At 48.4% G+C, this 14,641-nt stretch overlaps 1 long non-coding RNA gene across 3 annotated transcripts in view; it reads left to right on the top strand.

The window, feature by feature from the left end:
* The window catches only part of LOC147350567 (uncharacterized), a 62,995-nt gene that overhangs the window by 18,151 nt on the left and 30,203 nt on the right, over nt 1-14,641 (top strand). Inside the window, exon 3 of one of the 3 annotated variants that reach the window (XR_015148982.1) lies at nt 205-1,366. The exons of the other annotated variants lie outside the window; for them this stretch is intronic. This is a non-coding gene — a long non-coding RNA (uncharacterized LOC147350567). Of the gene's footprint in view, nt 1-204; nt 1,367-14,641 lie in introns of those variants that run through there. 3 annotated transcript variants of the gene reach the window in all.

The raw sequence follows: 14,641 nt of genomic DNA, 5'->3' as shown, positions 1-14,641 counted from the left end.
CTCCCAGGAGGACCAGGTGTCCTAACACAGCTGGAGCGGTGAACGTGGCAAGAAGGGCTTGGGCTGTGAGCTCACACTCGCTTGCGTCTGGATCCTACTCTGAGTGTGGACCTGGGCAAGTCAGCCCACAAGCTGAGCCTCCAAATCCTCTCCTCTAAGCTGGGGGTGATAATCCCTGCCTTGCAAGCTTTTTCTTTCTTCCAGGAGGAAATAAGATACTTCAATGGGTAAAAGATCTGGTGCAGGCAGAGACTCTCCCAGAATGCTCGTGTCAACTTTCTGCCAGTTCATTTCAGCCAACTGTGATGAATAGCAAAGAAGATTGGCGGGAGTAAGTGGAGTAGAGCAAATGCCCTCACCCCTGTGGAATCTGATCACACTGGCCTTGGTTTCTGGTTCTTGGGTCCAACTGTGGTGTCTTTTGGACAGAGGATGTATCCTTTGGCAGTTGCACTTTCCTCATCGGTCAAACAGATCCACAGTCCCCCCAGGCCTGTGCTCAGTTTGAAACTAGACAATGCAGTGAAGAGTTGCGCCCAGTGGCTGGCATGTAGAAAGTACAAGCATCACTGTGGTGACCGTGGCTGAGCCAAGGCCACAGAAATGGTACCTGCGTGGCATCAGGCAGAACTTCTGTACCAGCCTTAGATGATGAAACGAGCTGGAAATGACATCAGGTCTTTGCATGGAGTGGTTCACCGTCTCTAACAACAGTATCCGCAGGCCAGAAGCATGTTTGGAAATAGAACCCGGGAGCCCCGACATGAGTGATTGACTTGAGTCGCCCTTCGGAGCTCACGCACACGTCCTACCTTCTTCAGAATTCACACAATGCCAAGATCGCATCACACCTCGAGAAGAGAGTAGCCAAACCTGAGGCAGCTGGCATCCTGGGGCGCTTTGCTCACTAACCTTAAAAACAAACGCATCGCACTGACAGCAGCCCACCAGCCTGCTTCGGGCAGGGCAGAGCCTGGAACCCAAGAGCCCTCCTAGTCTGCTGATGAGAGTGACAGCAGCAGAGATCAAAGTTTAACGCACTGACTGTCTCTGGTTTTGAGTGCCCAGCGGGGCTGAAGGGGCTGCCTCCTCCTCGGGGCCCAGAGAGGGTGGTTGGGTGGACCTGAAGGAGGAAGGCAGCTCAGCTGATACAAAGCCAACCCCACTGCAGGCTCAGTCGGGGCTCTGGGTGCCCTGGGCCTTCTCTGCAACCTGGCTGGAGGGCCTGGTTCAGTTATTTTCAGACTTCCCAGATCCATGGAGTTTCAGCAGGCATGAAGAACAGAACACAGGGAACCAGCTGGAATAAGCCCTCAGAATAGAACTGCTTGCAGAAAGACCAAAATAATAAATATCTGGACACATTATCCTGTTTCTAGATTGGCTTCAAATGCATTGTGTTACCAGGCCTGCCATTATTATGGGAAAGTGGACCATGAAACAGCTGGGTGTAGGAGGTGCTCACCCCCTCTCCCTTCATGATATTTTACAAGAGTGATTATTTTGATGACAGTAATGAAAGAAGCTCATGTTGATTGAGTCCTTCCTATGTGCCAGGCAGATTACTAGACACTTGACATTCATTAGTGGAATGCTCCCCACAGCTCTCTGAAGTAGAGTACTAGTATCCCCATTTTACAGAGCGGGAAATGGAGGCTCTAAGTACAAGACCCAAGAGGTAATTTTCTTAGACCAGTGTGGTGCCAGCCATCAAGGAGCCTGCAGTCCAGTGATGGGTCATTAGGTTTGAAGAGTGGATGAATGAATTGATCAGCAGCTGTGGGCAGACCATGCTGCCTGATGTCAACACAAATAAGAGATGCAGACGATTAGAAAGAAGAGGTTGTCTGAGCCTGAAAAGATTGGTGGGAGTCCAACAGTCAATCAAGATGGGTGGGAGAAGGGGCTCCTGCTGGAGGTCACTGCTCCGAAAAGACCCAAAGCAAGTCTGGATGAAAAGGAAGGATCCTGGCGTGGCTGGACTGGGGATTCATAGAAGGCAGGCTGGAAAAGGGAGGTGGAGCTGGGTTGGGAAGCCTTGAATGCCAAGTGGAAGGGACTGGATCTTTTTTGGTCAGCTGTAGGAAACTATTGAAATTCGAAGCAGTCAGGGCCCAGAACACTGCTCTTCCTCTTGGCTTAGCAGAAGTAGAAGGAACAAAAGTGGCCTTGGGAATCAGGAAGTCTGGCTTTAATCTAGATCTTTCCCATAGATTTGCTATATTGTCCTGGAGTCAGTCACCCCACTTCTCCAAATAAAGAGAATACTTACGTGCATTTCAGAGGTTTTTGAAAGTAAAAGTGTTAGTTGCTCAGTCATGTCCCACTCTGTGACCCCATGGACTGTAGCTTGCCACATTCCTCTGTCCATGGAATTTCCCAGGCAAGAATACTGGAGTGGGTTGTCATGCCCTTCTCCAGTGGATCTTTCCGACCCAGGGATTGAACCTGGGTCTCCTGCATTACAGGCATATTCTTTACCATCTGAGCCACCAGGGGAGCCCCACCAGGGAAGTGCCACTTCTCCAAACAAAGAGAATACTTAGGTGCATTTCAGAGCTTTTTGGAGAGTGTTAAATATAATGTGAGTGCAGCACTTTCACAGCATCATCTTTCAGGATTTGAAATGGCTCAACTGGAATTCCATCACCTCCACTATCTTTGTTTGTAGTAATGCTTTCTAAGGCCCACTTGACTTCACATTCCAGGATATCTGGCTCTAGGTGAGTCAGTTTTCATTCCAATCCCAAAGAAAGGCAATGCCAAAGAATGCTCAAACTACCGCACAATTGCAGTCATCTCACATGCTAGTAAAGTAATGCTCAAAATTCTCCAAGCCAGGCTTCAGCAATATGTGAACCGTGAACTTCCAGATGTTCAAGCTGGATTTAGAAAAGGCAGAGGAACCAGAGACCAAATTGCCAACATCTGCTGGATCATCGAAAAAACAAGAGAGTTCCAGAAAAACATCTATTTCTGCTTTATTGACTATGCCAAAGCCTTTGACTGTGTGGATCACAATAAACTGTGGAAAATTCTGAAAGAGATGGAAATACCAGACCACCTGACCTGCCTCTTGAGAAATCTGTATGCAGGTCAGGAAGCAACAGTTAGAACTGGACATGGAACAACAGACTGGTTCCAAATAGGAAAAGGAGTATGTCAAGGCTGTATATTGTCACCCTGCTTATTTAACTTATATTCAGAGTACATCATGAGAAACACTGGGCTGGAGGAAGCACAAGCTGGAATCAAGATTGCCGGGAGAAATATCAATAACCTCAGATATGCAGATGATACCACCCTTATGGCAGAAAGTGAAGAGGAACTAAAAAGCCTCTTTATGAAGGTGAAAGAGAGCATGAAAAAGTTGGCTTAAAGCTCAACATTCAGAAAACGAAGATCATGGCATCTGGTCCCATAACTTCATGGGAAATAGATGGGGAAACAGTGGAAACAGTGTCAGACTTTATTTTTCTGGGCTCCAGAATCACTGCAGATGGTGACTGCAGCCATGAAATTAAAAGACGCTTGCTCCTTGGAAGGAAAGCTATGACCAACCTAGATAGCATATTCAAAAGCAGAGACATTACTTTGCCAACAAAGGTCCGTCTAGTCAAGGCTATGGTTTTTCCTGTGGTCATGTATGGATGTGAGAGTTGGACTGTGAAGAAGGCTGAGTGCCGAAGAATTGATGCTTTTGAAATGTGGTGTTGGAGAAGACTCTTTTGAGAGTCCCTTGGACTGCAAGGAGATCCAACCAGTCCATTCTGAAGGAGATCAGCCCTGGGATTTCTTTGGAAGGAATCATGCTAAAGCTGAAACTCCAGTACTTTGGCCACCTCATGCGAAGAGTTGACTCATTAGAAAAGACTCTGATGCTGGGAGGGATTGGGGGCAGGAGGAGAAGGGGACGACGGAGGATGAGATGCCTGGATGGCATCACTGACTCGATGGACGTGGGTCTGAGTGAACTCCAGGAGATGGTGGTGGACAGGGAGGCCTGGCGTGCTGCGATTCATGGGGTCGCAAAGAGTCGGACACGACTGAGCGACTGAACTGAACTGAACTGAAATATAATGTGAAGGGATGGGAGGAGGGTGCAGGAGGGAGGGAATAATGTACACGAAAGCTGATTCACTTTGTTGTACCGCGTAGACTAACAGAATGTTGTAAAGCAATTATACGCCAATAAAAGACGATATAAAGTGCAAGGTATATAGTAGGTGTCCCATGATGGCAGCCAGTATTTACTAATAATTTACTAGGAATATGAACTCTGTTGTTTATTTTCTTTACTGTACCCGTTTCCAGAAGCAGGTCTGCAGACTCCTAGGGATCGTCCAGACTCTTTCAGGGGGCTCTCGAGCTAAAACTGTTTTCATACAAACCCTGGGACATTGCTTGCATTTTGTATCCTGTTGATATTTGGACTGGTGGTAGTAAAACTGCAGGTGTCTTGGTACCAATCAAGGAAGTGGCACCAAAGGGTACAAGGAATTGTTGTGTCATTTACTATCACTCACATGCCAGCTTCACTTAAGAATGTCTTTAATAAAGCAGTAATATGATTAACTTTATCGATAGACATCTCACCCTTGAGTACCTGTCTTTTTAATGATTTGTGTAAAAAAAATGGAAGCACATATAAGGCACTTCTGCTGCAGACCAGAACACACTGGTTGAAGGTAAGGTCAAGGAGAACACATGTGAATTAACTATCTTCTGGACTTGCGGCTTTTTTCATGGCACACCATTTTTACTTGAAAGAAAGCTGATACACCATGATTTTCAGATTTGAGTATTTGGCAGATATTTTCTCAAAAATGAACAAAGTGAACCTGTCTCTTTGAGGAAAGCAGCAGGCAGTATTTGTCACCGGTAATAAAATTCAAGCTAAGTGAAAATTAGAAGTTTGGAAAACTTTTATCTGCTGCTCTGAACTTGACAGCTTCTCATGAAACAGTCTCTGATGAGAGCTCTGGTGATACTAATGGATTTGAATTTTTGATGCTGTGTAATATAATGTGTCAATATTTGGAAGATCTATAGGAGTCAGTGAGGCCATCTTTTTCAAATGAACCATGTTATACAATGTTATAAAATCATGCCTGGGTAAAAGATCTCGTTACAGTGCAAGATAGACCAGTGAATTTTAATGTGACAGAATACAAGAGTTCATTGACGTGGTTTCAGATCCTCCATTGCAACAACCCTTCACACTTGTCAAGTTTTGGTATAGAACCAGAGAATATTCATCATTATCTGTAAAGGCAATTAGAATACGTTTTCCCTTTTCCAGCTGCATAATCTGTGTGAGACCAGATTTCCTTTATACATTTAAACCAGAACAAGATACTGGAACAAACCAAATGTAGAAGCTGATCAGAGAATCCAGCTGTCTTCTGTAAGCTGGACGTTGAAGAGATTTGCAAATATATGAAACAATGACCTTCTCGTGAAATGTTTTTATTCTGTAAAATAGTTTATTTTCATAAAATGTGTTACATGTGAAGCTGTAATGAGTTTTTTTAATTGATCTATTTTTTTCAGGTATATAGCAAAGTGACCCAGTTTGTATATATATATATATATAAATTATTTTTTCAGATTATTTTCCATATAGGTTATCACAAAATATTGAATATAGTTCCCTGTGCTATGCAGTAAAATCTCATTCCTTGTCTATTTTATGTATGCGTGAGTGCTAAGTCATGTCCAACTCTTTGCCATCCTCTGGATTGTAGCCCACCAGGCTGCCCTGTCCCTGGGATTCTCCAGGCAAGAATACTGGAGTGGGTTGCCGTTGCCCTTCTTCAGGGGATCTTTCCAACCCAGGGATTGAAGCCACGTCTTACATCTTCTGCAATGGCAGGAGGTTCTAATGCCCCCAGGAAGCCCGTTTTATGTATAGTAGTGTGTGTATGTCGATCCCATACTCCTAATTTATCCTTCCCCTCTTCCTTTACCTTTTGGTAACCATGTTATTATTATTTTTAAATGAATGAATGAATCTCAGTGTAATTCTTTAGTTTCTTCTATGAAAAATAGAAGGAAAAGTGCTTTGGGGTCCTCAGTGATTTTTAAATCTCTGTAAAGATCAGAGATTTGGGGAGCTGCTGCCTCACGGGCTGGCACGTAGCAGGTACTCATTGACTAGGCGTGGAGTCGGGTCTTTGGGAGTGCTGGCAGGCCGGGCCGCCGGCCCCCTTGCCACTCTGTCCCTCTGCTCTTTGAAGGACTGTATCTGGGCTGCCCAGTGCTCCCTCCTGTGGTTCTCAGCAGGGCCTGGACTTGGGGACCTTGGAGTTGCCTCAGACTAAGTTCTACTGAAAGTGTTAGTCACTCAGTCATGTCCAACTCTTTGCAACCCCATGGACTGTAGCCTGCCAGACTCCTCTGTTCATGGAATTCTCCAGGCAAGGATACTTGGAGTCTGTAGCCATTCTCTTCTCTGGGGGATCTTCCCCAGCTAAGGATTGAACCTGCAGCTCCTGCGTTACAGGCAGATTCTTTACCGCCGAGCCATCTGGGAAACCGCTTATGCTGAGCAGGGTTACCGTGAGCCCACATCCCAGATCACCTCCACGGACTGCAGGTTCTGATTCCATCTTTGTCTGCCTTTATCTGTTGGGTTTAGAGCAGACTGAGAAGCCTGCAGAATTGCTGAGACAGCAATTTGCGATTAAATGTAAGAAATGGTAGAGTCAGGCCTGAGGCAGATGTAGGCTATTTTTAAAGACGGGCCACTTGAGAGGAGTCAAGGTGGACCATTAGCCCTAGGGCCTTCCTCTGCCTGGGATGCGGCTCCTGCAGGAGGGGGAAATGCTGATTCCACCCTCCTTGCTCAAAGGCGGAGAGAGGCTGGGGAGCAGTGACCTTTCCCTGACTCCCCGCCATCCAGTCTCCTTTCTCTCTCCTTCTCAGGGCTGCCCTCTGTGAGCCTGAAGGAGTGTGTCTTCCCCTGTGGCCTGAGCGCCTGCCTGTCATCAGCGTTGAGGCCATGATCCACTTGATCCTCTCAAGGAAAGAGTAATGGGGCCTGGGAATGAAGCTAATTAGCTGAATGTATTAAAACACAGAAATAAAGAAACCCACCCACCCCCAAGGCTTTCAGGGCTTGTGGAGGCTGAGGGGACCCTGGGGGTTCAGGGCCCTTTGAGAAGGTCAGACGCACCTGGGTTCCCTTCACCTGGGTCTTACTGGGGAAGGACCACTGGGGAGATGGAGCTGTGCGGCGCTGGTTGGGAGCAGATGCTTTTGGACAGCATCTTCGGTGGAGTTTCTCAGGTAGCAGGAGGTGTTTGGGAGAGTGGACTCAGGAACCACACCTGTGATGGAGGGTGGGCGGGGCTCGCAGGAGAAGGTGGGCTGGGATGTGGCTGCAGCGGAGGCCTCAGCCCATCCCCAGGGGGTCGGGGGCCTGCAGAGTTATCCTGAATTGAATGAATCAAGGGGGTTTCCGTTTTGTTCCTCCGCAGTACTCGGTCCCTGCTTGTCCACCATCCCCAAGGGGAAGGACTAGAAACGACGTCCACACAATTCCCAGAGAAGGACTCAGTGGGAGTTGTCAGCTTCCGACACCCCTGGAAGCCAGAGGGATGGGTGCCTGGGTCCCGATGAGCCATCCGGGCCGGGCACCACAGCACAGCCCGTGGAGGCAATTGCAGGCCATTTGAGGATGCAGGGACCAGGGGATGCGAGTCAAAGGACACAGGGAGCTGGATAGCAAATTTCACTTAAAAATAATTATTGCTTCATAAGAAACACAGAAGATACTCAATGTATATCTGTTCAAAGGCTAGGTGAAAGAAAGAATAGAAAAATGAAGTTGTATATGGGAATCCAATATGTAGAAAGGATAGAATGGCTCTTGGGCAGGTATTTAACCTTTCTGTGCCTCAGATTTCTCATCCATAAAGTGGAAATAGTCATGGCACCATCGTCATCAGTGTTTTTGTGAGGGTGAAGTGATTTAATGCACGGAAATGCTTAGAACAGGGCCTGGCACATGATAGGGGATATAGAAATGTTCACTATGATGGTGGTCGGTGCTGCCCAGGCGGTGGTTGTGGGTACTGCTTTTCTGCAAAGTACTCACCCGCCGTGGCAGGCCCCAGGCGCAGCCATGAAGTTCAGGGTCTCCTGTGAGCATAGTTACAGCTGCTGGGACCGTGGAGACACATGTATGGTTGGGGTTTGGCTCAGGTTCTGGCTGGGACCCAGCTTCTCTCGGTGTGGGGAACACCAGTAGTTTGTTGGGCACCTGTAGTGAGGGACACAGGAAAAGCGTCAGAGACAGCATCTCTCAACCCCGATGCTGTCAGGAAGCTCTCGGTGCTCGGGTGTCCCCGACACCTCCCTACCGCCAGCTAGTCTCTCTCTAATGACAGCTAGAGAGCAGGCTGCAGACTGAGCGCCTCTCAAGGCTGCAGAGCCTGGCTGGGTGTCAGGAATGTTATCTTGCTTTCAGTGTTCTTATTTTTATGATGATCTCTCTATAGCAAGTAAAACCTGTTTTCCACTTGTTACCGTGAGAGGAAGATTCTTCTTAATATAAATTTCATTTTATTAAAATATCTTATTTTAATTTTAGGGTAGGTTTTTAAAGCTGTTTAAATTACTTTTTATTGAACATTAGCTTCTTTTTTTTTAAGTCATTTTTATTTATTTTCTAACTTTTGGCTGTGCTGGGTCTTCACTGCTTTCCCGGGTTTTCTCTGGTTACGGTGAGTGGGGCCCAGTCTTTGTTGCCATGCAGAGGCTTATCATTGTGGTGGTTTTTCTTGCTGCAGAGCACCAGCTCTAGGCACACAAGCTTCAGTAGTTGTGGCACTCAGGCTCCGTGGTTGTGGCCTGTGGGCTCTAGAGCGTGGGCTTGGTTGCTCTACAGCATGTGGAATCTTCTTGGACTGGGGATCTAACCTGTGTCCCCTGCACTGGCAGGAGATTCTTATCCACTGCACCACCAAGGAAGTCATATAGTTGTTTTTTTAATATGCTGTCTAGGTTTGCAGTAGCTTTATTTGCAGACAAATGTCTGCATGTTGAAAACTATGGTTTTCCCAGTAGTCGTGTACAGATATCAGTGTTGGACCATAAAGAAGGCTGAGTACCAAAGAACTGATGCTTTTGAATTGTGATGCTAGAAAAGACTCTTGAGAGTCCCTTGTACAGCAAGGAGATCAAACCACTCAACCCTAAAGGAAATCAACTCTGAAGATTCATTGGAAGTACTGACGCTGAAGCTGAAACTCCAATACTTTGGCCACCTGATCCAAAGAGGCAACTCTTTGGAAAAGACCCTCATGCTGGGAAAGACTCGGGGCAGGAGGAGAAAGGGGCGACAGAGGATGAGCTGGTCAGATGGCATCACTGACTCAGTGGACATGAGTTTGAGCAAACTCCGGGAGATAGTGAAGGACAGGGAAGCGTGGCGTGCTGCAGTCCATGGGGACGCAAAGAGTTGAACGTGATTGAACAACTGAACAACAGCAACAAAATTTTTATGATGATCATCTATGGCATGTGAAGCCCATTTTCCAATTGCTACTGTAAAGTTAAGATTCTTCTTAACGTAAATTTTATTTTATTTTTGGGGAAGGTTTTAAGTTTTTAAACTAATTTTTATTGGAGGATAGTAACTTTACAACGTTGAGTTAGTTTCTGTTGTATAGCAAAGTGAGTTCAGCATATAGCATATGTTTACATGTATCCCCCCTTTTTTGGATTTCCTTCTCATTTTGGCCACCACAGAGCACTGAGTTCCCTGAGCTATACAGTAGTTTCTCATCCGTTATCTATTTTATACGTAGCATCAATACTGTAAGTGTGCCAACCCACCTCCCCTCCAAACAGAAATTTTATAAAACAGAAATTGGTGAGTTGATTTAAGGAAAAATGTGACGTAAAGAAGAGCACAGGTTATACGGGGATATGGCAAACATGCGAGGGGTTTCCGTGAAGGACTGAAGTTTGTGAAGCCCTGGGTTTAAGGAGCAGAAGGACGTGTCGGGGAGGCAGGATGGGCAGGGCTGGAAACGGCCTCTGTCGCTTTGTACACAGTTGGCGCCACAGGGCCTGCTCCCGTATTCGCCCGTCTGCGCCCCGGACCCCCCACGCCTTTCCCATCCTGGCTCCAGGGCCACTTCCTTCACCAGACGTTTCCCGGTGGCTCCCCAGGTGACAGTTCCCTCTCCGCCTGCTCCCTCCCGAGTTCATAGCACGCAGCGGGGCGCTTCTGTACTTTCAAAGCAGCACACACTGACTCAGTCTCGCGCCAGCACAGCATAGGGCGCGCAGCAGGTGCTCCATGGATGCCGACTCTGAATCAGCGCCTCGCTTACCCGTGGCCAGGTGAGTGGGAAAAGTGGGAACAGTGCTGTGGGGCCCCCAGCGGCCGGGTGCACGGGGCCTCCTGTGCTCAAGACTGTGACGCACATGTCTTAGGCCAGGGCCTGACGCTGCTTAAGGACTGTGATGAGATGCCCAGGACTCAGGCTGGACTTAGTGGGAAGTGGGCCTGAGGGCTGGGAGGTGAAGCACAGAGGCGGGCAGCCACCACGGCTGTTTCTGTGAGGTGCTGTGGGCCGCCAAGGGCCGCGGGAGCCCTTCAGAGCTGATGCCTGCGGCCGCTCTTGTCCTGTCCCCAGAGCCGTCTGCTCTTATCAGAGCCACTCCCGCCTCCCCCACCTCAGGGCCCTGCCGTGGCCTCCTCCAGATCAGAGGGGACTAGCACTCTACCCTGCTGGTGTTAGCAGCTCATCAGGAGGCAAGAGGAGCTTTCTTCTCTCAGCACCATGATTACCTTCTGCCTGTTTCCATTTGGGGGGAACCATTTCCATAGTTTGGCCTGGTGGGAAGCTCCCTAAGGGGACCCTAGCTCCTCCACCGATGGCCTTGTGACCTTGGCCAGTGACCTCCCTCTTGGAGTCTCAGGCTTTCGACTGCCATCCCTGCCCTCCAGGTTGTGCCAACATGACCAGCCCAGGGATGGGCAGGTGGTAAGAACTCCTGTTCCACAAAGCTTGGATGCCTTCGCGGGCTATGTTCCAGAGCTGCAGTGAGGTGAGGAGTGGCCTGGCTGGGGAGAAAAATACCAAGATGGGAGGGCACCCCTGCCACCATCTTAATGGCCTCAAGTGAAGAGCTTAATTTCCTAAAAAATGGAAAATCCAGAGTTTGTAGCTCTCAAATTTTAGTGAGTGTAAGCACCTGAGGATGCTTGCTAAAATGCAGATTCTTGGGTGCTGGCTGCAGAGTTTGGGTGGGGCTGGAGAATGCCTCTTGAAACAGTCCCCGCAGGCATCTACGCGGGTGGTTCCCGGAAAGGCCTCTGAGCGCCATGCCCTGCTCACAGGGCTGATCCACCTAGGGCAGAGGTCGCAGACCTCAAAACAGAGTTTTTCTTTTCGTTTCTATTTAGATTTCTTGTTCTTTAGGAAAAGCTGGCGCCTTAGCGACCCTGGGCCTGCTGTCCTACCTGACGGGGTGGGCAGCGCTGGGTGGCGCCTGCTCCCTTTCAAATGGGGCTGCCGCCTCTATTTCAGACCCTGGCCTGAACCCTCGTGGCGCTGGCGTTTGCAGCCTCTGGCTCAGTCCAGTCCCTTCAACCCACAGATCCAGAAACTGAAGTCCAGAGTGAAAATGTCCAAGAGATAGACAGCGGGCTGTGGGTGCCCTGGTCAGAGGCCACCTCCAAAGAGCTGCTGTTTTCCACTGTGGTCTGAGTGGGGAGAAGGAGCCAGTGGTTGAAAGGGATGGGAAAGGGTCACTGGGTTCTGGGCCCTGACAGATAGCAAGCCTAGGGGAGCAAGCCCTAAGTGCCACGTGCAGACAAGGGGGATCACTGGGCAAGTCCAGGCTCAGCGTGGGCACAGGATGAGAAGTAGACAGGGTGGCAGGGGGGCCTGGAAGGCAGGGAGCATCTTCTGCATCGCATGTCCTAAGGAGAGGGCCCAGGTGGTGGTTGTACTCCACTCCCCTCAAGGAGTGAGCCTCCCTGAGGCTTCAGAAAGCTAAGCCCAAGGTGGGAACGGGGAGAGGAGAGAGAGAGAGAGAGGGTCCTCATGATGTTATATTTGAACTTCCAGATCCAGCCTATGTCATGAGTTATAAGGCGCCACCACAGCTGTGATTGCCAGATGAAACCCAGCTTGGTCTGAATTTCAGATACACAATGACTCTTTTTTTTTTTTTTGGTACAAGTGTGCCCCCATATTATATTTGAAACATACCTGGACTAAAACGTTATTTGTGGTTTATTTGAAATTCAGATTTAACTGGGAAACCTTTATTTTTATTAGCTAAATTTGGAACCCTAACCTCATCGCTCTCTGGGGCTGAAGCCAGTCTGGTTGTTTCCGAGTCTCTCAAGTAAAGAAATCTCAGTGGAAGCAGGCACTTGAGAAATGACTCAACTTGCCCGGGGTCACAAGGCCAGCAAGTCACTGCGGCTGGATTAGAACTCGTGTCTGTGACTCAGGAACTTGTGGTTACTCCTCTGGGGATCTGGGTGTGGCAGAGAACAGATGATCTGAAGCTCAAGTGACACAACTGGGCTTGAACAGACCGGGGAGCAGGGAAGAGGGCGAAGAGGGAAGGAGACGGGGATGGGTAGCTTTGTTGCCTGGGAGATGGAAGTACTTCTTACCATTGTTTGCTAAGCTGCTTACTCGATACTTACCAAGTACCCGTCAGGCACTGTGCTTGTTTCTCTGATGTCTGAGACGGGCTGGTACTATCATTCTCTTTCCCATTGTACAGAATGGGTACATTGTACAGAGGCTCAACAAGGCGGTGGGGACAGGTGCTGAGGGACCTGGGACTTTTCCAGGCCTCCTGAGCTTCGTGCCCCAGCCTGCCCACCCTCATGGAGGCAAGTCGGCTCTGCCACATGCTGCATGTTCAGACTGGACTCCCCATCCCCTGCCTGAGCAGAGCGATTCAAATTGAAACTCTTAGTAAAAAACACTCAGGCTGCCTCTGCCCTTGGCAGGTGTGTCTGCTGTGAGGTGTCTGACGTGCAGTCCTGACAGCCTGTGTCCCGCACCTGGCCGCAGCTCTCCTAGGACAGCCCCTGTGTGGGGCCCAGCTGTGTCTCCTTTCTGTGTTGTGAACCGGAGGATGCTTAGGGGAGGGGAAGAGGCACTCCGGGAACCTCAGCAATGCCGGAAGTTGGATCCTAGCCTCTGGTGCCATGGTGATGGTTACTATGGAAACACATGGACTGCACTCCACACTCCTCCTGCAATCTGTGGGGGTTTTTCCTAGACTGGAGTTGACAGAGAGGGGGCAACTCCATAGTCCAGAGTGAAGGGCAGGTCTCGTCTTGGGGCTGCACCCCACCATGTCTCCATCTTCCTCTCCTGCCAATGCCCTGCCCCTGCCCTCCCCTTCCCCCGAGTTGTCTCTGGTCCTCTCAGTCCGGAGGACCCAGGCTTCTTCCCTTGGCAAGTTCCTTCTCCTCCTGCAAGCATCATCCTGATGCTCTCTCTCTCATTCAGCAAATATTTAAGGAGTATTTACTAAGTAAGAAGAGATGGCAAGAATACACAGAAGAACTGTACAAAAAAGATCTTCACAACCCAGATAATCACGATGGTGTGATCACTGACCTAGAGCCAGACATCCTGGAATGTGAAGTCAAGTGGGCCTTAGAAAGCATCACTACGAACAAAGCTAGTGGAGGTGATGGAATTCCAGTTGAGCTATTCCAAATCCTGAAAGACGATGCTGTGAAAGTGCTGCACTCAATACGCCAGCAAATGTGGAAAACTCAGCAGTGGCCACAGGACTGGAAAAGGTCAGTTTTCATTCCAATCCCAAAGAAGGGCAATGCCAAGGAATGCTCAAACTACCGCACAATTGCACTCATCTCACACGCTAGTAAAGTAATGCTCAAAATTCTCCAAGCCAGGCTTCAGCAATATGTGAACCATGAACTTCCTGATGTTCAAGCTGGATTTAGAAAAGGCAGAGGAACCAGAGATCAAATTGCCAACATCTGCTGGATCATGGAAAAAGCAAGAGAGTTCCAGAAAAACATCTATTTCTGCTTTATTGACTATGCCAAAGCCTTTGACTGTGTGGATCACAATAAACTGTGGAAAATTCTGAAAGAGATGGAAATACCAGACCACCTGACCTGCCTCTTGAGAAATCTGTATGCAGGTCAGGAAGCAACAGTTAGAACTGGACATGGAACAACAGACTGGTTCCAAATAGGAAAAGGAGTATGTCAAGGCTGTATATTGTCACCCTGCTTATTTAACTTCTATGCAGAGTACATCATGAGAAACGCTGGACTGGAAGAAACACAAGCTGGAATCAAGATTGCCGGGAGAAATATCAATAACCTCAGATATGCAGATGATACCACCCTTATGGCAGAAAGTGAAGAGGAACTCAAAAGCCTCTTGATGAAAGTCAAAGTGGAGAGTGAAAAAGTTGGCTTAAAGCTCAACATTCAGAAGACGAAGATCATGGCATCCAGTCCCATCACTTCATGGCAAATAGATGGGGAAACAGTGGAAACAGTGTCAGACTTTATTTTTCTGGGCTCCAGAATCACTGCAGATGGTGACTGCAGCCATGAAATTAAAAGAGTTATGATCAACCTAGATAGCATATTCAAAAGCAC

Source organism: Bos grunniens, chromosome 20, assembly GCF_055505025.1.
Source record: "Bos grunniens cultivar Pamir isolate PY7600 chromosome 20, Bosgru_T2T1.0, whole genome shotgun sequence".
In the NCBI taxonomy this organism is placed as follows: domain Eukaryota; kingdom Metazoa; phylum Chordata; class Mammalia; order Artiodactyla; family Bovidae; genus Bos; species Bos grunniens.
This window is presented reverse-complemented; position numbering and strand designations above follow the sequence as displayed.